Source organism: Pelophylax lessonae (genome assembly GCF_965119305.1).
Source record: "Pelophylax lessonae genome assembly, chromosome: 1".
Classification (NCBI taxonomy): domain Eukaryota; kingdom Metazoa; phylum Chordata; class Amphibia; order Anura; family Ranidae; genus Pelophylax; species Pelophylax lessonae.
In genome coordinates this window covers 477,297,500-477,323,365 of record NC_138768.1, presented here as the reverse complement: position 1 = coordinate 477,323,365, position 25,866 = coordinate 477,297,500, and the positions used below count along the sequence as shown (strand labels likewise).

Genomic DNA, 25,866 nt, shown 5'->3' with positions numbered 1-25,866 from the left:
GAATGCTGGTTTTATCCGAATGGCTCGTTCCGTTGTGCTGCTGCCTCTCCTCTTTGTTCGGTAGTTACTGCCGATCGTGGATCTGCTGTGCGGTTTGAAATCCCGTCGCTTGCCACCAGTTGTAGCAGAGACGTAGTTTAATCTATAGGGTCTCCGCTGGTAGACAGGAAAACAGGTAATAACCCAAATAGGCAGGTATAGCATGCAACAATCCAGGTAGCGTTATACCATCATTCCCTCCTAAGAACTAGACAATCTACACAGGTGTTGAGGGTTCAACATGCAGAGCTTAAACTGTTTATTAACCACCTCAATACAGGGCACTTAAACCCCCTTCCTTCCCAGACCAATTTTCAGATTTTAGCGCTGTTGCATTTTGAATGACAATTGCGCGGTCATGCAACACTGTACCTAAACCAAATTTGTGTCATTTTTCCCCCACAAATAAAGCTTTCTTTTGGTGGTATTTGGTCACCACCAGGTTTTTTCTTTTTTGGTGCACAAATAAAAAAAGACCGAAAAGTTTGAAAAAAAAAAAAAGTTTTTCTGTTTAGGTTATAAAATTTTGTAAATAGATACGTTTTTTCCTGCACTGATGAGCACTGATGACGCCGCACTGACAGGCACTGATGAGGAGACACTGATGGGGTGGCACTGATGGGGTGGCACTGATATGCAGCACTGATGGGCACTGATAGGTAGCACTGATATGCAGCACTGATGGGCACTGATATGTGGCACTGATAAATAGCACTGATATGCAGCATTGGTGGGCACTGATAGGCAGCGCTGATGGGCACTGATCGGCGGCACTGATGGGCACTGATAGGCGGCACTGATAGGTGGCACTGATGGGCGGCACTGATGGGGGGCACTGATGGACACTGATAGGCAGCACTGGTGGGCAATAATGGGCACTGGTGGGCAGCACTGATAGATGGCAATAACGGGCACTGGTGGGCAGCACTGATAGATGGCATTGGTGGGCAGCACTGATAGGGGGGCACCACTGGCAGGCTCTCTGAGCCCTGTTTGCCATCCCTGGTGGCCATGGTGGGCATCCCTGGTGGTCATGGGTGGGCATCCCTGGTGGCTCTAGTGGCACCCCCTCCCCCCAGGGCTGCACTGGTAATCAATCATCTGATTACCAGCACAGACCCCCCCTGTGATCAGTGAGTAATTAGAAATACTCACTGATCACCCCAGCTGCAGCACCGATCCTCTCCTCTTCTCCTCACTGACAGGATCTGTCAGGAGGAGAAGAGATCGAAGCCGTTACAACGGCTGTATTGACATTACATGACGGCTGTGATTGGACACAGCCGTCATGTGATCAGGAGGGCCAATCACAGGGCCCTCCTGCCGAGTCTTGTTGCTCTGTGTCCTAGGGACACAGGCACATCGAGATCGCGCCGCTGCGCGTGCCCGCGGCGGCGCGATCTTTCTCCTTCTGAAGGAGGTTCGGGAACGTCCGATCAGAAGGACGAGACTCCCACCCGGCCGTATATGTACAATGGCCCGGGTGGGAGGTGGTTAAATTCCAAGACATACAGTTTTACCCACAGTTAGGGAAACTCCCCTTAACCTTGCCAAAGGGGGGGGGCAGGGGACAAGGAACAATCAATGGGAACTGAACATTTGTACATTGAAACAGGCTACAGATAACCTAATGAGCTTATGGTAAACAGTCTCTCAATACACACCCCCTGCGGAGAGATGTCTCCAGTCCAGACCATTGTCTGTCATGAATCCACAATATTAGACACAGAAACAGGAGGGGGGGGGGGGGAAGAAGGGCTGTAGCATTACATTACAAGCACTTGGTTCTTAAAGGTATACACATACAATAAACATAATGCATACATGAAGGACAATATACAGTGGCTGTGTTTGCCACACTCTCAAAAGGAGGCTTCTGAAGAACCAACAGCACCAGATTAAGGTCCCAAGAAGGCAACGGGGGTCGCAATGGAGGTACTAGGTGCCGCACCCCCTGGATGTAGTTACACACCAGGGAATGGGTGGCTATTGGCCTTTGGAAAAATATTGCAAAGGCCGAAAACCTGATCCCTGATGGTACTCAAGGCTAATTTTTGATCAACTCCCCGTTGAAGGAAAGCCAAGATCAAAGCCACCGAGTAAGAGCGAGGGGGGGCCCCAAGAGATCACACCACGCAATGTATGACTTCCACGTATGATGATAGATCTTCCTAGAAGTCACTTTGCTCACTTTAAGCAGAGTGGGAATATCCGAAATAGACAACCCCCTGTCCTTCAGCACCTGGCTTTCAACAGCCAAGCTGTCAAAGCCAGCGACCATAAAGCAGGATAGAAGATTGGCCCTTGAGACAGTAGATCCTCCCTGAGAGGAAGTCTCCAAGGAGCGTCCGTGACTAGCCTGACCAGGTAGGCGTACAAGGCACAGCTAGGCCAGTCCGGAGCCACAAGAATGACCAGAATTCTTTCCGCCTTGATCCAGCGAAGACGTCTCGGCAACAACTTGAGAGGAGGAAAGGCATACATCAGCTGATACTGACCCCACGGGGCCACCAACGCATCTGCGGCGTCTGCCAGAGGGTCCCGGGAGCGGGCCACAAACCTCTGCACTTTTTTGTTGATTCGAGGCTCCAACAGATCCACGTCTGGAGTTCTCCAATGAAGGCACAACTGCTGGAACACCTCCGGATGAAGGGACCATTCCCTTGCATCCAAGGCCTGTCGACTGAGGTAATCCGCCTGCCTATTTTCCACTCCTGGAATGTGAACAGAAAGCTGGAACAAAGCGCTCTGCCCAACGAAGAATGCCTGCCACTTCCAAGGCCGCAAGGACACTTTTGGTGCCCCCTTGGTGATTGACAGAAGCCACGGCCGCGGCATTGTTTTGCACTGGACAACCCCTCAGGTGCTCAATCCAGTGGACTTGGCAAACCTGGATCGCTCTCAGCTCCAGGACATTGATCGATAAGTCCAAAGTCGGAGTCCAAAGTCAGGCCCAGATAGTTCAGTCTTATGGGAGGGACCAGGGACGACTTCTGAAGGTTTAGAATCCATCCGAACTCTGCCAGAGTTCTCATGGTAATTTCCAAATTCGTTGTCAGCACCGTAGGGGACTCCGCATGGAGAAGCAGATCGTCCGGGTAACCCAGGGCCGATATCCTCCACTGCCGTAGGAGCGCCAGGATCGGAGCCAATACTGTACTTTTGTGAAAACTCGAGGAGTGGAGGCGAGACCAAAGGGTAACGCCACAAACTGATAGTGATCCTCTCCCAAGGCAAAACATAGTTACATAATTACATAGAAAACGGAGAAACCGTTGGTGACCTGCACAGATTGAGATGTGAAGGTAGGCATCTTTGATGTCTACAGAGGCCAGAAAATCCCCCTGGTGTAGGCATGCCAACACCGTGCAAACTGATTCCATCTTGAATTTTTGAATTTGCACGAAACCATTCAGTGCCTTAAGGTCCTTGCCTTCCTTCCTGGGAACCGTGAACAGGTTGAAATAAAAGCCCTGAAAATGTTCCGCACACCGAACCGGAACTATCACCCTCCCTTGTTGTACCAGGTCCTGTACTGCCCCATACAGCGCCAGCAAGCGATCCGGGGACAGCCATACATTGGAAGGGAAAAACCTTACCGGAGGGATTGACCGAAACTCGATCTTGTAACCAGACAGGTTGAACTCCTGAACCCATCTGTCTGGGATTCAGGCCAGCCACCGGTCAGAAAACCAGCAAAGACGCCCCCCCACCCCAGATACGGGTGAGGGCGCAACTTCAGGCCGGGAAGGTCTTGTCCACAGGTCTGGAGAAATCTGACTTTTGTTTGCCAGACCAGGGTCGTTTGGAACCGTCCGAGGGAGTCTTGAAGTACTTCGCCTTATCGACTGACCCAGAGGGGTGAAAAAACTTTTGTGAGCCAAAAAGGAGGGACCCCGTCTGCGACGAGGGTCCTTACCATTGTTAGCCTGTGGAAGAAAAGTACTCTTCCCCTCTGCGTGACCCTTAATAATGTCATTCATGGTAGCACCAAACAGGCAATCCCCTTAAAAAGGGAGATCAGTGAAGGCCTTCTTAGAAGACTGATCCACAGATCAAAACTTCAGCCAAAGTATACGCCGGATAACCACCGCCAAAACCGACAGTTGGCACAATAAGGGAGCAGTGTCTAGCGCGGCATCGCAAACAAATTGCAGCCCCTGCACCAGCTGGTCCAACAGCCCCCCAAAGGCCAGAGGGGCTTGTTTTCCCTCCAAGTCACGGCGTAGTAAATTTGCCCATTCAGTCAGCGACTGCGTGACAAGGGCAATCGTAAACACTGGTCTCAGTGCAGTCCCTGCCAGGGAGTATATATTGTGGGCCACAGCCTCCGCCTTCCTATCCTCCAGGTCCTTAAAGGACAGGGACTGCTCCACTGGAATAACGGTAGCCTTATTCAGTCTGGAGACCGATGGATCAACCTTAGGTGGCACAAGCCACTTCTTTACCAGAGACTCCTCAAAAGGGTAGCGTCTAGCAATCCACTTAGGCACCCCAGGGGAATGTCTTGGACAGTCTCATTCCTTCGTGAGCATGTTGGCAAAATAAGCGGGAAAGGGAAAAATCCTTTCCACTCTGTATGGCTTGTGAGTGCCAAAGTAACCTGCGCCCCAGGTGCAGCCGTAGCTGCGTCCTCCAATTTTAGGGTCTCACGCACAGAAACAACCAGTGCGTCCACCAGCACCTTATCTTGCGTGGCAGTGGAGGTAGAAATGTCATCCTCGCTATCAGAGGAGAGCGGTCGTGAGGTAGACCCAGCAGGGAGACCCAATGTCTGTAGTGGCTTAATTAGACTCAGAATCTGAGACATCAGATGAGGCAGGGATAGGCGGAGGGCGTTTCTTAGCACCTCGCCCTTTAAACACCACCTCTACCCAGGACGCAAATGCTTCCAGAACCGCCAAAATTGCATCGGTAGACAGCTGGGATCCGGAGGGTCCTGCGGCCTCCACAAGGGGGTCAGGTGGGGACACATGAGCTGTAGGGTCCATGTTGCACCAGGGGAACCTGTCAGCAAAAGTTGAGAAAAATGTCAGAAATGTATTTATTTTTTTTCCAAAAAAAGTCCCACTGCGCTACAGCGCCCCCCCGAAGGTCAGGCAGCGGGCTGCAGACCCCCAGCAGAGAGAGAGAGACCCCCAGACTCACTGTCCCAAGATTCAGCAGCAGGCCCAGAACGTGTCAGCAGTAGCTCTTCAAAAGGAAATGAGCTCAGAAACCGCCCAGGGTATAGGAAGGGCCTCCACCCACAGAACAATGCCTCCAGGAACTCCCATACAGATTCCTAGCAGAAGAATCCGCCACAAAATGGCAGTGCCGGGTATACCAAGATGGCCACCGATCTCTTGAGCACATGTGGCTACAAGAAAATGGTGGCCCCCGCTCGGCGAGCAGAGCAACCGAGGACCCTCAGGGGAACCCCCCAGATTCCACAACGGAATCGATCAGCAGGTGGGCCCTGGAGGTACCGACCGAGACCTCCCCCCCACACGATCGTTCATTCGCCGCCACGGCACACCCCCTAACCCCCCCATTCGGCCTGAAAATGCTGTCCCAGCCCCCGGGAGTAGGCCCAAACAGCCCCTTGTGTGGTGGGGGTGGGAGGGGGGATAGAAGAGGGGGTGCATGACAGGACAGAGGTTAACCCAGGATTGTGAGGGTCCGACCATCCCAGGGAGGGGCCCGCGTCCACCCCAAAATCCGCCAGGGTGAAAAGGGGGGAACATTTACTCACCATACCAGGAACACAGGCGGGCGCCATCTCCTGACAGGACCCCTCTACGCTGAAGTGCCAAAATAGGAATGCTGCGACTCGGGCCTGAACCTGGCCGTATGTGACCTGGTGAGACGTTTAACTCGCAGGGCCAGTCCCTGTCCAGTGGGACTAAGTTGCGGCCAACCCAGCGCAGAGCTAAAGTGTGCGTGCACTCGCTGGCCGGCTGGGGTGACCACTGGATCTATACACCCAGCCCGTCGCCCAGATTCGGCATAGTTGCTTGTAGAACTCCCAGGAAAAAAATCCGGAGAAAGCTAGCTAAACTAAAAAATTATCTACATAGAAAAACACTTTTTGCCAGAACCAAAGATCCCAGCAAGGAACTAGGTCCTTACTCCTGCCTAGGCAGATTAAAACTGACATCCTATGCAGGAAGAGAGAGGGTATTACCCCTGGGACTGCCCATAGGTGTAGCCAGAATTTTTTTTCTGCCTAGTGTCCTACTCCTGTAGGGGGCAGTATAACCCTACTGATATGCATCAGAGGACTGCGTCCGTCAATAAACGATAGAGAAAGATCCATTTAAAAGGAAAAAAATTGTCAGGACCAGAGATCCCAGCAAGGAACTAGTTCCTTATTCCTGACTAGGCAGAAAAAACTGAGTGGCTATAGCTGAGAGTGGGAGTATACTCACTGGGACTGCCCCAGTTGCATAGTCAAGCTTTTTTTTTGCCTAGTGTCCTACTCCTGTAGGGGGCAGTATAACCCATTGGTCAAGAAAATAATGAGCTGTGTCGGAGAAAGAAAATTTGGGACTTGATATGAGACATATAGTAAAGAAGTCTCCATCCCTGGATCAATATGAAAACAAGGGGAAAAAATTGGGACTTTAATTGAGGCAAGATGGCGTTTGAAAAAATTGGTCATGGTTGAAACCATATGTTTATTAAATAATAGCAGGTAGGAAACATATACCAATGGTAACATCCATATGCAATAACACATGCATAACAGACAGCAGTACAGTAGACAATCAAGGTAAAATGGTAAGGTATAATAAAATTCAGATGCTTCATTAAGTCCTACGCGTTTCGTGATCATCATCACTTCTTCGGGGGCGAATGCATCATGGATCTAAAATAAAACATGTAAGAGTAACTGATAAGTCCACACTCAGGGGGGAAGGGGGGGGTAACAGTGTAACCAGGGAAGGAACAAATGATCCTACCCTGTATAGTACTTACATAGCCACTGTATATGTGACGCAACCCGTCACATAGAGAGGGATGCCCATATAGTCTGCAACGGGAGCTGTAGTATAGGGATTAAGGATATGAGCCAAGAGCGCATACAGGCACCTCCAAACAGAAAAAGGAAAGGAAACATGAATAACAGTAATGAGGCATGGGCCCCAATAATTGGACTGATAATAAATAAGTAATAAAGAGGTAGCAATTGATTACAATAGCTCAAATATTCGTATAGTACAATTAATAAAAGGACCCAATAATCCAGAGAAAATGGCAAGACGAGTAAAAGAACAAAAAGTGTATAGAGTGGGATGTGAAGGGATAAAGTAGAAATAGTGGAGAAAGAAGTTCCAAGGTGAAAGTGAATGCAAGGAGAGGAACAGGCAATATGAATATAAACCTGTATTCATGAGCGCCTCACCGCAGGTGGATAAAGAAACAAAGTGATGGAAGGTAAACACCAATGTGCTGTGCTAAACTACCAAAGAAGGCTGAAAAAGGAAGTGAATTACCTCAGCAGAAAACCATGACCCAGCATGTGTGCTGTGCGAGACGCCAGAGGACTAGCTAGTGTAGCATGGAGACCTAATGAGCTCTGGGCAATACAAAAGTCCCACCTAGCGTCACGCAGGCATGACAAGGTGGGAGAGGAGCAGTCTCAACTGAGCAGCCCGTGCTGCTCAGAGAGGTTGTGCGCCTCCCCTGTGTCAGCCTGTATGATGGAAACAAACACCGGCAAGGGGACGCCGAGGGCGTCAGAGGCATGGCGTGTGGCCGATGCAATCAAAGCACATCCGCCCCAACCCCCCCGTCCCCCACTCAGCAGGATGCACATAGGAAGGGGGAAGGGGAAGGCGCCAAAGCGCATCGCAGCTTCCGGACCAGACGGGGGCGCCCAGGCAGTGCAACTTAATGTTAACATGTAAAAAAGTAATAATGGTGCGGAAACCTTTGTAATAAAGCAACAATGCATGCCTCCATCCCTATAAACATGAAGGAGAAAGAAAATGTAGGACTTTATATGAGACATATAGTAAAGAAGTCTCCATCCCTGGATCAATATGAAAACAAGGGGAAAAAATTGGGACTTTAATTGAGGCAAGATGGCGTTTAAAAAAATTGGTCATGGTTGAAACCATACGTTTATTAAATAGTAGCAGGTAGGAAACATATACCGATGGTAACATCCATATGCAATAACACATGCATAACAGACAGCAGTACAGTAGACAATCAAGGTAAAATGGTAAGATATAATAAAATTCAGATGCATCATAAGGCCCTACGTGTTTCCTGATCATCATCACTTCTTCAGGGGCGAATGCATCATGAATCTAAAATAAATACCTTTCATCACTTTGTTTCTTTATCCACCTGCGGTAAGGCGCTCATGAATACAGGTTTATATTCATATTGCCTGTTCCTATCCTTGCATTATCTTTCACCTTGGAACTTCTTTTTCCACTATTTCTACTTTATCCCTTCACATCCCACTCTATACCCTTTTTGTTCTTTTACTCGTCTTACCATTTTCTCTGGATTATTGGGTCCTTTTATTAATTGTACTATATGAGTATATGAGCTATTGTAATCAATTGCTACCTCTTTATTACTTATTTATTATCAGTCCTATTATTGGGGCCCATCCCTCATTACTGTTATTCATGTTTCATTTCCTTTTTCTGTTTGGAGGTGCCTGTATGCGCTCTTGGCTTATATCCTTAGTCCCTATACTACAGCTCCCGTTGCAGACTATATGGGCATCCCCCTCTATGTGATGGGTTACCGTCACATATACAGTGGCTATGTAAGTACTATACAGGGTAGGATCATTTGTTCCTTCCCTGGTTACCCTGTTACCCCCCCTTCCCCCCTGAGTGTGGATCTATCAGTTACTCTTACATGTTTTATTTTAGATCCATGATGCATTCACCCCCGAAGAAGTGATGATGATCACGAAACGCGTAGGTCCTTATGATGCATCTGAATTTTATTATACCTTACCATTTTACCTTGATTGTCTACTGTACTGCTGTCTGTTATGCATGTGTTATTGCATATGGATGTTACCATCGGTATACAGTGCCTTGCAAAAGTATTCGGCCCCCTTTAATTTTTCGACCTTTTGCCACATTTCAGGCTTCAAACATAAAGATATAAAACTGTAATTTTTTGTGAAGAATCAACAACAAGTGGGACACAATCATGAAGTGGAACGAAATTTATTGGATATTTCAAACTTTGTTAACAAATAAAAAAAATGAAAAATTGGGCATGCAAAATTATTCAGCCCCTTTACTTTCAGTGCAGCAAACTCTCTCCAGAAGTTCAGTGAGGATCTCTGAATGATCCAATGTTGACCTAAATGACTAATGATGATAAATAGAATTCACCTGCGTGTAATCAAGTCTCCGTATAAATGCACCTGCACTCTGATAGTCTCAGAGGTCCGTTTAAAGCGCAGAGAGCATCATGAAGAACAAGGAACACACCAGGCAGGTCCGAGATACTGTTGTGGAGAAGTTTAAAGCCGGATTTGGATACAAAAAGATTTCCCAAGCTTTAAACATCCCAAGGAGCACTGTGCAAGCGATAATATTGAAATGGAAGGAGTATCAGACCACTGCAAATCTACGAAGACCTGGCCGTCCCTCTAAACTTTCAGCTCATACAAGGAGAAGACTGATCAGAGATGCAGCCAAGAGGCCCATGATCACTCTGGATGAACTGCAGAGATCTACAGCTGAGGTGGGAGACTCTGTCCATAGGACAACAATCAGTCGTATACTGCACAAATCTGGCCTTTATGGAAGAGTGGCAAGAAGAAAGCCATTTCTTAAAGATATCCATAAAAAGTGTCGTTTAAAGTTTGCCACAAGCCACCTGGGAGACACACCAAACATGTGGAAGAAAGTGCTCTGGTCAGATGAAACCAAAATTGAATTTTTTGGCAACAATGCAAAACGTTATGTTTGGCGTAAAAGCAACACAGTTCAATACCCTGAACACACCATCCCCACTGTCAAACATGGTGGTGGCAGCATCATGGTTTGGGCCTGCTTTTCATCAGCAGGGACAGGGAAGATGGTTAAAATTGATGGGAAGATAGATGGAGCCAAATACAGGACCATTCTGGAAGAAAACCTGATGGAGTCTGCAAAAGACCTGAGACTGGGACGGAGATTTGTCTTCCAACAAGACAATGATCCAAAACATAAAGCAAAATCTACAATGGAATGGTTCACACATAAACATATCCAGGTGTTAGAATGGCCAAGTCAAAGTCCAGACCTGAATCCAATCGAGAATCTGTGCAAAGAACTGAAAACTGCTGTTCACAAACGCTCTCCATCCAACCTCACTGAGCTCGAGCTGTTTTGCAAGGAGGAATGGGCAAAAATTTCAGTCTCTCGATGTGCAAAACTGATAGAGGCATACCCCAAGTGACTTACAGCTGTAATCGCAGCAAAAGGTGGTGCTACAAAGTATTAACTTAAGGGGGCTGAATAATTTTGCATGCCCAATTTTTCAGTTTTTTATTTGTTAAAAAAGTTTGAAATATCCAATAAATTTTGTTCCACTTCATGATTGTGTCCCACTTGTTGATTCTTAACAAAAAATTACAGTTTTATATCTTTATGTTTGAAGCCTGAAATGTGGCAAAAGGTTGAAAAGTTCAAGGGGGCCGAATACTTTCGCAAGGCACTGTATGTTTCCTACCTGCTACTATTTAATAAACATATGGTTTCAACCATGACCAATTTTTTCAAACGCCATCTTGCCTCAATTAAAGTCCCAATGTTTTCCCCTTGTTTTCATAATAAGCTGTGTCGGTCAATAAATGAAAGAGAAACAGCATTGTATCACTAAATGTGAATGAGACCCCCCAGGTGACTTTCATGTAAGAGCAACTTGATCAACTTGTTCTTCCCCCACAAACTTTCTAGATGCACAAAACATCAAGAGACAAATTACAAGATTTTGATGCTACACAAAATGTACCTGCTCTCCACAGACAGATGTTGGCGATGTTGTGGTGCGGTTGGTGATCTCCTGCATATCTTCTGGTCTTGTGACCGACTTCAACATTTTTGGTCGAAAGTTAGACAAAGCACCCAAAAATTCATGGACTATCAGTTTCCTTTAGATCTGGCCTGGTTCATTCTACACCATCATACCATATTATGCAAGACTTACAAACTTTGGAAACAGTCCTGACCTCCTTCCGTAGCCATATGGTTACCCAAGGAGGAGGAAACCAAAAGAATGGAAGATATCATATACTCGGAGCGTGACATGCCAGACAAATTTCCCACCAAATAGTTTTACTGGCATGAATTTATGTATTAGGCCGAGTATAAATCAATCCTGGAACATTCAGAGCTTCCAGAAGATACTAGATAAAGGGGAGCTGCCCTGTCCTCCCTCACCCCCATTTTTTTTCCTGATAAAGGTCGGCTTTAGTGTGGTTTCTGTTAATTTTTGGCAAGTTTTATTATTTTTATTTATTTTTTTTTAACACATTTTTTTTTTCATTTTCTTACTATATGGTAAGTAAAAAAAAATGTTCCTTGGATGTTCCTGCCAGTACACAGACTTTTGCCTTTTAGTTTAGCGTTTAGTATTTTGCACATTATTCCTTAATACTGTTCTGACTGTACTTTACTGTAGATTTGGCTCTATATGCCTCGGTGTATCTGCTGTGGAGTGAGTGTACAGCCTGTATAACAGTGTAAATTAGCTGTCCCCTTAAAATAACTCAACACAGCCATAAATGTCTAAACCGCTGGCAACAAAAGCGAGTACACCCCTAACTAAACATGTCCATATTGGGCCCAATTAGCCATTTTCCCTCCCTGGTGTCATGTGACTCGTTAGTGTTACAAGGTCTCAGGTGTGAATTTGGGAACACACTGCATCAAATTGGTCTGGATGGGGTCTGAGCCCTGTTCTGTACGTCAATGGACACACTTAGTGGGGCTCGGGAGTGAGCTTGCAAAGCGTGATGCTATTTTTAGAGTTGTGGGAGCATAGTCCAACCAGGCTATATTGCCTATTGTATGTTGGATGCAGGGAATTTGTCTGTGGGGGATCAGAAAGCATGAGCAAGTATATAATGTGGGGATCATTACTTTTTAACCTATTTAAAGAGGAAGTAAATCCTAAAAAAAAAAAAAAAGGAAAAAAAAAAACCTGTAAAGACAAAGGCATAATGAGCTGGTATGCATCCCAGGCTCCTTCAGACTGACAGTATAACTGTCTATTCATACTGAAATCAAGAAGGAATAATGAACAACAAGGATGCTCACCAGCACCCTCGCAGTTCATTAAGAACTACAAGCTGTCTGCAGCGGTGGTAGATGGTACTTGTAGTTCATTCATTCACAGAATTCTGTGAATGAATTACACGGCTGTGTGGGAGGAGCCTGCACAACCATGGTGTTTTTGAATTGTGACAGCGGGTGCAGGTGTAGGATCCTCTGCCCATACTAAAAACTGGGGATCAGGTTGGAGTGTGGGAAGGTACTTTAATAACATGTTACACCCTGAATATGGGTGTAGCATGTAACATGCTACTAAAAGTGGGCAACTAGATGGCAAATTAGATTTATTGTTCACAAATGAACTTGAAAATGAGCTAAAAACATGCATGCATCATACAACCTATGATCAGTACAACTGGGGCAGTGAATGGTTATCTGGGTTTTCTGGCAGATTATGCACCTAATGAGGGGTGTCAAACAAAATTTCTTCGGGCCACATCTGCAGTAGGATTTACCTTAAAGGGCCAGTTTTATCTGGAGTGTGCTACATACAGATTGCAGTGTTCAGGAATGCATTATGTACACAGAGCAGAGTTAAGAATTACACTGTAAACAGAATGCAAGGTTTTTGGGTGAGCTATGTACACAATTCAGGGTTTAGGGGTGCTCTACATACAGAATGCAGGGTTCAGGGGTGTTCTATGTACAGAGTACAGGGTTCAGGGACGAGTTACGTAGAGAGTGCATGGTTCAGGAGCACGTTACCTACAAAGTGCATGGTTCAGGTGTGCGTTACCTACAGAGTGCATGGTTCAGGAGTGCATTACGTAGAGAGTGCATGGTTTAGGAGTACGTTACGTAGAGAGAGCATTGTTCAGGAGTGCATTATCTACAGTGTGCATGGTTCAGGAGTGCGTTACCTGCAGAGTGCATGGGTCAGGAGTGCACTACATACAGAGTGCATGGGTCAGGAGTCCATTACATAGAGAGTGCAGATTTCAGGAGTATGCCACATACAGAGTTCAGGGTTAAGGGTTGTGCTGTGTACAGAGTTCAGGGGTGTGCTACATACCGAGTGCAGGGCTTAGGAGTGCGCTATGTAGAGTGCAGGGTTTAGGGGTGTGCTACATACAGAGTGCAGGGTTTAGGGGTGCACTACATACAGAGTGCAGGATTCAGGGGTGCACAGTGTACAACATGTAATTTCCACCCCTCTTCCTGAGTTCTGACCTCTGCTAGCACCCCCCGACCCCGGCCACCTACCTCTGCAAACATCTGCCTCCACACTTCCACAGCCCTAACCTCCCACCCCCAAAGCTTCCTCGTATCTCTACTAGGCAGAACTATCCCTGTGTATTGGGCTTCAAATTCTGTGTAGGCAGATCTGTGTATTCGGCTCCAGTGCACATGAATTAAATACCGCCTTGCAGAGGGATCCTTCTGTAAGATATGTCCCCGCTGTGCCTCTGTTTGCACCCTGAGTGCCTGCAGGGATTCAGGAACCGCTGAGAGCATAGCTGTCACTGTAAGCAGAGAAGGAAATAGAAATAGATATAGACTATAGAGAGACCTCATCTGGAATTTTCAGTTAAGTTTTGGACACCAATGTGCAAAAAAGGATATTAGGGAACTGGAAAAATGCAGAGAAGTGCAACCAAACGGATAAGAGGCGAGAAAGAGCTGAGCTATGATGGAAGATTGGAAGAACTGAATGTATTCTCTCTTGAGAAGAGGCGATTAAGGAGGATATGATCCCAATGTATGAATACATAAGCTATTCATATATTGAACTCCGTGTAGAGTTTTTTACTTAGATCAGCACATAGGAGACACCCTTCATTAGGGGTTGACCAATTATCAGAGCGACGATTATTGGGAGCCAATATTCACATTTTTCAAATAATCAGTATCGGTCAGAAACTTACCGATATTGGTCAGGCCTCCTCCCCCCTGTCTACGCGCGGCGCTCGCTGCAGTCTCTACCAACTGCTGTCAGCGGTGCGGCGGGCAACAGAAAGATGACATCATCTCTCACTGCCCGCCTCGCATTACCCCTCTTTTGCCCCTACAGCAGAGCCACAAAGGCTGCTCTTGACAGAGCTGCAGCCACAGGCGAGCAAGGAGATAGTTATGTCTCACTGCCCGCATGTAGGAGTTTACCTGCTCGGACGCCACAAGGGAGAGGCTGCCAGAAGTGGTGTAAGTGGTGACAAGCTGCATATGGGTGGCAGGTGACAGTGGCAAGTAACATGCTGCATCTGGGTGGCAGGTGACAGTGACAAGCTCCTTATGGGTGGCAGGTGATGGTGACAAGCTGCTTATGGGTGGCAAGCGACATGCTGCATCTGGGTGGCAGGTGACAATGACAAGTAACATACTGCACCTGAGTGGCAGGTGATACTGGAAAGTGACACGCTGCATCTGGGTGGCAGGTGACGGTGGCAAGTGACACACTGAATCTGAGTGGCAGGTGACGGTGGGAAATGAAACGCTGTATCTGGGTGGCAGGTGACAGTGGCAAGTACCATGCTGCATCTGGTGGCAGGTGACGGTGATGTACAGAATATCGGCACCTGTTATCGGCTATCAGCCTGAAAGGCGGCCGAAAATCGATATCGATATTGCCCCTGAAAAAACTATATTGGTGGACCCCTACTCTTTATGCCTGAAAGAAAAGAGATTTAATCTCCACATACGGAAACTGAACAGGGCCAAAGAGTACCACAACACTTTGCTACATGACATAATACATCTACAGAAGGCTTGTTATTTGCCCCTTGTAAATGTTGCTGTGGATAACCTTCTATCAAAAAGGTTTAAAAAAAAAAAACTCTGCAATCAAGAGACTTACTGCATTTTTACGCTAATAAATACATTAAGTCCAAAAGGACTGAATGAAGAACTGGACATTATCATATTGTAAATCTATGCACTACCATTCTATTATAATATTTATTTCCCCTACACCTTTTCTCACCCATTTCTGCCCCTAGCGCTAAGAGTATGTGCGTTTTCCCAGCTATTTTTTTTTTAATTCAGATTTTATTTATACATTTTTTCTGACATTTTAGACACAGAGACAACAAAATAACCACCTGCCTCACAGATCACCAACACAAACATAACACAAAAAAGGAGAAGGAGCACAACCATCATAGTTCCTTATCAAGGATTAGGATACATACATTCGATCCACTGGGACCATATTGCTTGAAATGTTTGTGTACAGTTTCTAAGTTAATAGGTATGTTTTTCATAAGAAATATATTTATTAAGCTCAGTTATCCAATCAGAAAGTCCCAGTTTATTAACTCTTGGCACCAGTAACTATTTTCATTTGCATACTAATAGCTTTGGACACAGTTTGCTATTTTCTTTCCTTTTAATCCAATAATTTTAATTGCCACACTACTCCTGCTAGTGGTGTCTTTTATTCCCACATTTCATTTGATTTTAGATACAGTATCTCACAAAAGTGAGTACACCCCTCACATTTTTGTAAATATTTTATTATATCTTTTCATGTGACAACACTGAAGAAATGACACTTTGCTACAATGTAAAGTAGTGAGTGTACAGCTTGTATAACAGTGTAAATTTGCTGTCCCCTCTAAATAACACAACACACAGCCATTAATCTCTAAACCGCTGGCAACAAAAGTGAGTACACCCCTAAGTGAAAAAGTCCAAATTGGGCCCAATTAGCCATTTTCCCTCCCCACTGCCATGTGACTCGTTAGAGTTACAAGGTCCCAGGTGTGAATGGGGAGCAGGTGTGTTAAATTAAGTGTTATCACTCTCACTCTCTCATACTGGTCACTGGAAGTTCAACGTGGCACCTCATGGCAAAGAACTCTCAGAGGATCTGAAAAAAAGAATTGTTGCTCTACATAAAGATATCCTAGGCTATAAAAATATTGCCAAGACCCTGAAACTGAGCTGCAGCATGGTGGCCAAGACCATACAGTGGTTTAACAGGACAGGTTCCACTCAGAACCGGCGACCAAAGAAGTTGAGTGCAAGTGCTCAGCGTCATATCCAGAGGTTGTCTTTGGGAAATAGATGTATGAGTGCTGCCAGCATTGAAGGGGTGGGGGGTCAGCCTGTCAGTGCTCAGACCAAACGCTGCATACTGCATCAAATTGATCTGCATGTCTGTCATCCCAGAAAGAAGCCTCTTCTAAATATGATGCACAAGAAAGCCCGCAAACAGTTTGCTGAAAACAAGCAGACTAAAGACATGGATTACTGGAACCATGTCTTGTGCTCTGATGAGACCAAGATAAACGTATTTGATTCAGATGGTGTCAAGCGTGTGTGGTGGCAACTAGGTGAGGAGAGAAAAGACAAGTGTGTCCTACCTACAATCAAGCATTGTGGTGGGGGTGTCATGGTCTAGGGCTGCATGAGTGCTGCTGGCACTGGGGAGCTACAGTTCATTGAGGGAACCATGAATGCCAACATGTACTGTGACATACTGAAGCAGAGCATGATCCCCTCTCTTCAGAGACTGAGCCGCAGGGCAGCATTCCAACAAGTTGACCACTGCCTTGCTAAAGAAGATGAGGGTAAAGGTGATGGACTGGCCATGCATGTCTCTAGACCTAAGCCCTATTGGGAATGTGTGGGGCATCCTCAAACAGAAGGTGGAGGAGCGCAAGGTCTCTAACATCCACCAGCTCCGTGATGTCATCATGGAGGAGTGGAAGAGGACTCCAGTGGCAATTTGTGAAGCTCTGGTGAACTCCATGCCCAAGATGGTTAAGGCAGTGCTGGAAAATAATGGTGGCCACACAAAATATTGACACTTTGGGCCCAATTTGGACATTTTAACTTAAGGGTATACTTACTTTCGTTGCCAGCTGTTTAGACAATAATGGCTGTGAGTTTTTTTCAGGGGGCAGCAAATTTACACCGTTATACAAGCTGTACACTCGCTACTTTACATTGTAGCAAAGTGTTATTTCTTCAGTGGTGTTACATGAAAAGATACAATAAAATATTTATAAAATGTGAGGGGTGTACTCACTTTTGTACACCCCTCACTTTTATTCTTAATTTCTTCTATTTTTTCTAATAATAGCAGAATGTTTTCCCTCTTTATATGTACAAATTTTTTTAAATAATTTTGCAATACTTTTCAAAGTTTTTAATGTTTCCAGTTATTTACAACTCTCTCTTCCTCTGCTTCCACTGCTGCCCGTCCAAAACCTGAGCTTCCTTAGACACCTATGAGGCTTGTGAAAGGAGGTTTCCCACTAAAATGCATTGCCCAGCAATCCCAGCATTACCTCTTCTACCCAGAAGGCTCTAAAGCCCCGTACACACATACTGATCGTCGGCCGAACGATCGGCCGTCTTTTGTCCAGGGCTGTCGTGTCTGTTGAAAACTGCAAAAGACTGCACACAAATTTTGTCGGCCAACAACAGCCGACTGCAGAAGTGATGTCATGTGATGGTTAACGTTCCTTGTCTTTTTTCTTTTCTGAGCATGCCCAGTCTTGCTAATCTGCTGTCTGTCGGCCGAAATCTGTACTGACTGGCGAACAATCGGCCGTTCTGGTGACGGCTAACAAATATTTTAAAGTCTGCACGACAGATTCTGTTCAGCCGAAAATGCGCTGTCGGAAGCATCATACTAACAAGCCTACAATCGGCCGATCGGTCGTTGGCCGAATATTTACAGCCGACAATCGGTACGTGTGTACGGGGCTTTACTCTACAAGGATGGCACAAAACCACTTTTTCCTGGCCCCACTGCCTTCCAATTCCACCACAGGACTGCTGCACAGTCTGAAGGATACGCATTGCATCACCGACCCACACTGTCAGCCCCTGCTGGCCACAGGGAGCTGTCAGAAAAAAAACACCAGCTTTTCCAAGCGTTTTCAGTCTATTCTCCCTTATTTCTTTTCAGTTTTATTTTTTTTGTGCCTGAATTACTTATGTGCCTTGAAAGTGTGGTTCAAAGCAGCTCAGTAAATTGTTTTTAAAAAAAAAAAGCTGGATGCCTTCCTAAAAAACCTGGATAATAATGAATGTATATAGGTACTAACACCAATGATTGTTGATCCAGGGAATGTCTTATTACTTCTGCGGGATCAGGAAAGAATACATTTTCCCCTGCTGGAGCAAATTGTTCCATAGGGGTTTTTGCATCCCTCTGGGTCAGCTGTGGGTATGGAATTCTGTATATAGTGGTTTTCTGTTTATTTACAATTTCTTTTTTTTAATTTCTGTTATCTGTTTTTATTGGTTGAACTAGATGGACTTGTAAGTGACCACGAATTGCAGAGTCAGTTTAATTTAAAAAGAAACAGGAGCCATCAGCAATTAAATTCAGCCATATCAAACAGCAGGCTAGTTGATTTTTTCTTTATTTTGCACGTATTAGTGTACCGACAAGGCACACAATTTAACAGCCGAAATAGGAACAGAAAAGGAGGATAAAACTCAACCCATGTCAGTGAGACAGATGTAAAAAAAAATTTTAGGAGTATAATTGGATTTTTGTCTTACCGTAAAATCCTTTTCTCTGAAGTTTATTGATGGACGCAGTCTCTGATCCATATCAGTAGGGTTATGCTGCCTCCTACAGGAGTAGGACACCAGGCAGAAAAAAAGTTCTGGCTACACCTATGGACAGTTCCAGGGGGTATACCCTCTCTCTTCCTGCTTTAGGATGTCAGTTTTGTATCAAAGCAGTGTCAGAGAAAAATAATACCAACCCAACTCAAAAATAGAAGGGTGGGTACTACGTCCGTCAATGAACTTCAGAAAAAAGGATTTTACGGTAAGACTAAAATCCAATTTACTCTATCGTTCATTGACAGGCGCAGTCTCTGATCCTTATCAGTAGGGACATCCCAAAGCAGTGCCATAAAATGAGGGGTGGGAACAACAGAAAAATAAGTCCCCAAGACCAAACATGGCCAAATAGGCAACATAGGACTCATCAGAACAACAAGATGAGGCACACCTGGAAAAAAACATTAAACACCCTTAAAAAAGGCTAAGAAGCCTCCTTAAAGAGCAGCCTGCAAAACTTTGCGGACAAAAGAGGCATCTGCAGATGCCAGCACACCCACCTTATCAAATTTTGTGAAGGTATGAACAGACGACCAGGTAGCCGCCTTGCAAACCTGAAGCACAGATGCCTGATGGCGAAAAGCCTAGGAAGCACTAAGCGCCCAAGTAGAATGCCCCTTAACAGGAAAGGAAGAACCTGACCCATAATAGAATAAGCCTGCACCACTGTTGGTCTGATCCATCTGGAAATAGTCACAGCAGACGTAGGCGGCCCTTTCTTTGGACCATCCATGAGTACAAAGAGCTAATCAGACTTCCGAAAAGACTCAGTAGTCTCCAAGTACACCCTGATTGCCCTAACCACATACAGAGTATACAATGCAAATTCCCTCGGATGTTTTGGCTTAGGACACAAAGAGGGTAACACAATGTCCTCATTCAAGTGAAAACTGGAAACCCCCTTCAGAACGAAAGACGGATCCGGACGAAGTACCACTTCCTATCGTGAACCACCAGATAGGGAGAGCGTCAGGACAACGCTGCCAGTTCCGACACCCTGCGCGAAGAAGTAATAGCCACCAAGTAGGCCACCTTCTGGGATAAGTTAAGCAGAGACATCTCCAGAATACTTTCAAAAGGAGGTTTCTGAAGAACCGACAGCATCAAACTAAGGTCCCAAGGTGGCAAAGGAGAACGCACCGGAAGTACAAAGTGTCGCACCCCCTGGAGGAAGTTACGCACCAAGGACTGGGTGGCCAATGGCCTTTGGGAAAAAAAATTGCCAAGAGCGAGACCTGACCCTTGATAAAACTCAAGGCCAACTTTTGATCAACACCTCGTTGAAGGAAAGCCAAGATCCGAGCCACAGAGTAAGAGCGAGAGGGAGCCCCAAGAGGCTCACACCACGCAATGTACGACTTCCACATACGATGATAATCTTCCTAGAAGTCACCTTCTTCGCTCTAAGCAGAGTGGAAATCACTGAAGCAGACAATCCCCTGTCCTTCAGCACCTGGCTTTCAACAGCCAAGCCGTCAAAGCCAGTGACCAGCCTGACCAGGTCGGCGTACCAAGCTCGGTAAGGCCACAAGAATGACTGGAATCCCTTCCGCCTCGATCTGCAAAGAAGTCTTGGCAGCAACTTGGGAGAAGGAAAGGCATACATCAGCTGATAATGACCCTACGGGCCACAAGCGCATCTGTGGCATCTGCCAGAGGGTCCCAGGAGCAGGCCACAAACCTCTGCACTTTTCTGTTGATCCATGACGCCAACAGATCTACATCTGGAGTGCCCCAACGAAGGCACAACTGGTGGAACACCTCCGGATGGAGGGACCATTCCCCTGCATCCAAGGCCTGTCGACTGAGGTAATCCACCTGCCAATATTCCACTCCTGGAATGTGAACAGTGGAGCGAGCTGAAACAAAGTGTTCCGCCCACCGAAGGATGCCTGCCACTTCCAGGGCCGCAAGGACACTTTTGGTGCCCCCTTGGTGATTGACATAAGCCAGGGCCCTGGTATTGTCCGATTGAATGCGCACTGGACAACCCTGAAGGTACTCGCTCCAGTGGACTAGGCAAAGCCGGATAGCTCTCAGCTCCAGAACATTGATCGGTAACCTGAAATCCTCTAGGGACCAGACTCCTTGAGCAGACAACCTGCCGAGAACCCCTCTCCACCCAGACAGACTTGCATCCGTGCTGACATTGTCCAATATATAGGGAGGAAGAATTTCTTTTTTTTTTTTTCAAATATACTTTTTATTAATAGTTTCAACATGGGAATTATACAATCAAATTAACACATAATACAGTCAGATGAAGGTAAGGACAACTTCCTCGTGTTAAGCAACAATATTACATTCAAGAACCATGATTAGGGGAAAGACCCCACCTCGTGTAAAAGCTATAGACCAATCTCCTTGTTGAATATCGACTTTAAGATCTTCACAAAGATCTTAGCAACAAGACTTCAGAAATACTTGACGAAGTTGATCCACTTGGATCAGGTTGGATTTGTCCCAACCCAAGAGGCAAGGGACAATACGACCAAGTTGTTGAGCCTATTACACATAATACATCAAAATAAGATACCAAGTGTCCTGCTTAATACCGACGCAGAAAAAGCGTTTGATAGGGTTAGACGGGAGTATATGTTCGTGGTCCTTCGCCATATAGGGATAGGAGAGAAAATGTTAAAATGGATAGCACAGAGCTATTCAACTCCCACGGCAAAAGTAAGGGTAAATGGAATTTTATCAACAGAATTTTTAATTACAAATGTAACGAGACAGGGATGTCCCCTGTCCCCTCTTCTGATTGATACCTGAGATGTCTGGGTTCATTCGAATTCTGAACAGGAAGGGTTCTAATGATAATACAAAGTGGGGAAGGAACAATATAAGGTATCAGCGTATGCAGACGACGTGTTATTCTCGATCTCGAACCCAGTCATATCACTCCCCAATTTGTTACATGAACTAGAGATATATGGGACCCAATCCAATATGAAGATACATTTTATTAAATCCGAAACAATGGGAGTAGAGATGCCATGGCTACTCCAACAACAATTAAGTTCAATTTTTAAATTGAACTGGACAAAGACGGCTTTAAAATACTTGGGAACACTGATTACACCTAAAATATCTCAATTATTTACACAGAACTTCATTCCTCTAATTAAATCAATAGGCTTATTGTTTCAGAAGTGGAAAGGAGGAATGCATTCATGGATTGGAAGGTGCAATATAGTCAAAATTAGTGTTTGGCCAAAATTTTTGTATATTTTTGAAGCACTTCCCATCTATATCCCACCTCGGTATTTTATGCAGATTGAAACCCTGATAATGAATTTTATATGGAAATCAAAACGCCCGAGACAAGGGAAAAAATACCTATTTAAATCTAGAGACCATTGAGTACTGTCCGTGATACTTTTTTTATTTGCACTAACATACAATTTTTCAGGACAAGCTTTCGGGGTATGTCCCCTTCATCAAGATCCAAGCAGTACTCTATTTAAATCTAAAACAGATGGTGAGTTGGCTGTCCCAAATATGAAGAAATATTATCAAGCTATACAACTGGGAAGATTGATTGACTGGTGCCGTCATGGAGAATATAAGTTATGGCCAAATTTAGAGCAGGCACAATGTGAGATCCCGCTTAAAAGAGCTCCATGGTGCTATAAAATAATACCAGCATCTATTAAGAAACATCCTATTATAGGAAATACGGTCAAAATATGTGCGAAAATATTTGAACAGGACAGACTGATACGGAAGAATTCCCTGCTGTATCCAGTTTTGGGGAACCCCCATTTTGATACGGGACACCAAGACGGGAGGTTCAAGACCTTAGTGGAGAAAGGAATTTTTCAGGTATCCGACTTCCTTTCAGAGACAGGATGGGTAACAATAGATGAATTAACGGATACCTCAGGCCTTTTCTGTCTAGATTTATGGAGGGCTTTTCAACTACGCCACTTTTTGGGATCTTTACAACTCCCTACCCAAGGAGATAAAGATTTAACACCTTACGAAAAAATTTGTACTCAAAATGGAATCTTGGAACATACAATATCTAAATTGTACTCCTTGCTAATGACATCAGTAGAACGACGTAAATTACCCTTTTTGAGGGAATGGGAAAGAGAAATGGGTATTACCTTCTCACTAGATCGGGAGAATCAAATAATTAAATCAGTATTCTCAACTTCAATGTGTGCTAGAATTCAAGAACTGAATTATAAATTATTAACCAGATGGTATTATACCCCGGCAAAAATGAATAGAATCTCTACATCAAATACTGACCGGTGCTGGAGATGTGGGACAGAGAGAGGGACAATGTACCACATATTCTGGTCATGTCCTAGACTAGAAATATTCTGGGAACAGATTTTGAGGACAATGCAGAAAATTATGAAATGTCATATCCTTAACCACTTTAATACAGGGCACTTCCCTCCCTTCCTGCCCAGGCCAATTTTCCCCTTTTAGCGCTGTTGCAATTTGAATGACAATTGCGCGGTCATGCAACACTGTACCTACACCAAATTTATGTCATTTTCCCCCCACAAATAGAGCTTTCTTTTGGTGGTATTTGATCACCTGTGCGATTTTTACTTTTTGCTAAACAAATAAAAAAAGACCGAAAAGTTTGAAAAAAAAAAGTTTTTTTGTTTATGTTATACAATTTTGTAAATAAATACGTTTTTTCCTGCACTGATGAGCACTGATGAGACTGCACTGACAGGCACTGATGAGGAGGCACTGATGGGGTGGCACTGATGGGGTGGCACTGATAGGCGGCACTGATAGGCGGCACTGATATGCTGCACTGATAGGCACTGATATGCGGCACTGATAGGTAGCACAGATATGCAGCATTGGTGGGCACTGATAGGCGGCACTGCTGGGCACTGATAGGCAGCATTGATGGACACTGATAGGTGGCACTGATGGGCACTGATAGGTGGCACTGACGGGCACTAATGGGCACTGATAGGCGGCACTGGTGGGCACTGATGGGCACTGATGGGTGGCACTGACGGGCGGCACTGATGGGCACTGATAGGCGGCACTGGTGGGCAATAATGGGCACTGGTGGGCGACACTAAAGGATAGCAATGATGGGCACTTGTGGGCAGCACTGATAGGGAGGACACTGGTGGGCATCACTGATGGGGAGGGCAATGGGGGGCTCCCTGAGCCCTGATTGCCATCCCTGGTGGCCATAGTGGGCATCCCTGGGGTCATAGTGGGCATCCCTGGGGTCATAGTGGGCATCCCTGGTGGATCTAGTGGCATCCCCCCCCCCCGAGGGTCTGCACTGGTAATCAATGATCTGATTACCAGTGCCGACCCCCCCCCCTGTCAGGGGAGCCGCCGATCGGCGCTCCTTTGCTCGTCCCTGTCAGGCACGAACTAAGGAAAGCCGATCAACGGCTGTTCCTATTTACTATGTGACCAGCCGTGATTGGACACGGCTGATCACATGGTAAAGAGCCTCCGTCAGAGGCTCTTTACCGAGATCGGAGATGCAGGGTGTCAGGCTGACACCTCGCATCACCGATCGCCGCTCTGCGTGCCCCCGGGGGGCGCCCAGAGCTGTGTTATCCTGCCGCCGTCATATGACGTCCGGTCAGGATAACACAACCACATTCCCGCTGTCAATTTGTAATAGGGCGGGTGGGAAGTGGTTAAAGAACCAGCTCTCTTTCTGCTCCATGCTCCTAGTACACCAATACAAAAATATAAACAATCTATTATGCCACATCTTGTAAACGCAGCCAGGATATGTATCCCTCTTAAGTGGAGAGATACAGATCCACCTAATATAAATATGTGGATAAGGAAGGTTGAGGAAATAAACAATCTAGACAATTTGGTATTATCTGCCCGCCAACAATTGGACAAATAAGAGAAGAAATGGAAAGAGTGGAAAGATTATGTTAATTCAGAGGAAGGTCAATCTCTAATTACAGAGTAAGAACTAGTCCTCAGAAAATAGATAAAGATGATCAATGGAGTACTGAGACCTTCATGGTTTCCATGAGAGGCTGAATACCCCCCCCTTTTTTTGGGGGGAAAGGGGAAAATGGGAGAAAATGGGAGAGAAGGAAAAGGAATGAAATGGGTTATTTGGGTTCGGTTATAGGATACCTAAGAGAGGCTTTTGTTTCTTTTTTTTGGATATATATGTTTTGTAAATCACAATATTGAAAGTTAAAATGTAATGAATAATAAGTATATGTAACTGAATTTAAATAAATAAAGATAAAATTTGAAAAAAAAAAAAAAGAACCATGACTAGAGCAGAACCAACATAGGAAAGCCTTCAGACATCAGATATTTCCTACTTACTCCTGGCACCTAATTGTGTTCACCTACAATTACCCTCTCCTCCACTTATCCCAATACAAAACCTAAAAGAAACCAGAAAGAAGAAAGAGAAATAGAAAAGAAAAATAAAAGAAGGGGAAAAGAGAGAAAAAAAACGGGAAAGGGGGGGGAGTACATACCCCACCACCCCACCCCTTTTGACCAATGGCAGGACCCCAAAGGATACCATCCAACTAACCCCAAGGGTCCATAATACTCTCTCATTGGCCTAGGAGATCCAAACCTTCTCTCGAGAGGATAAACATATTCCATGTGTCCCACATCTTATTATAGCTCTCTTTTTTATATTGGGCTGACAGGATTAACTCCTCCATTCTATTTATTTCCTCAACTTTCCTTAACCAATCTGAGATTGTTGGAGGGGCATGTTTTTTCCAGCTGAGGGGGATGCATGATCTAGCCGCACTCAAGAGATGATAAATAATAGACTTCTTGTATTTTCTGGCCGCAGTTTTAGTCTGTTGTAACAAAAAGAAAGCTGGATCCTCAGGGATCTCTTTCTCCGTAAATTTCTGCATAACCTTTCTAACCTCCCTCCAAAAATATGATGATTTAGGACATGACCAAAATATATGCACCACCTATTTCCTCTTGGCATCTCCAACAACGATCAGAAATTCCTGAGGGAATGTTATGTAGTTTATAAGGGGTATAATAC

The 25,866-nt window shown here is 45.3% G+C and overlaps 1 protein-coding gene across 1 annotated transcript in view; it reads right to left on the bottom strand.

The window, feature by feature from the left end:
* PIP5K1C (phosphatidylinositol-4-phosphate 5-kinase type 1 gamma) overlaps window positions 1–25,866 on the bottom strand; it is a 476,610-nt gene that overhangs the window by 284,289 nt on the left and 166,455 nt on the right. The gene's annotated exons all lie outside the window — the stretch shown is intronic.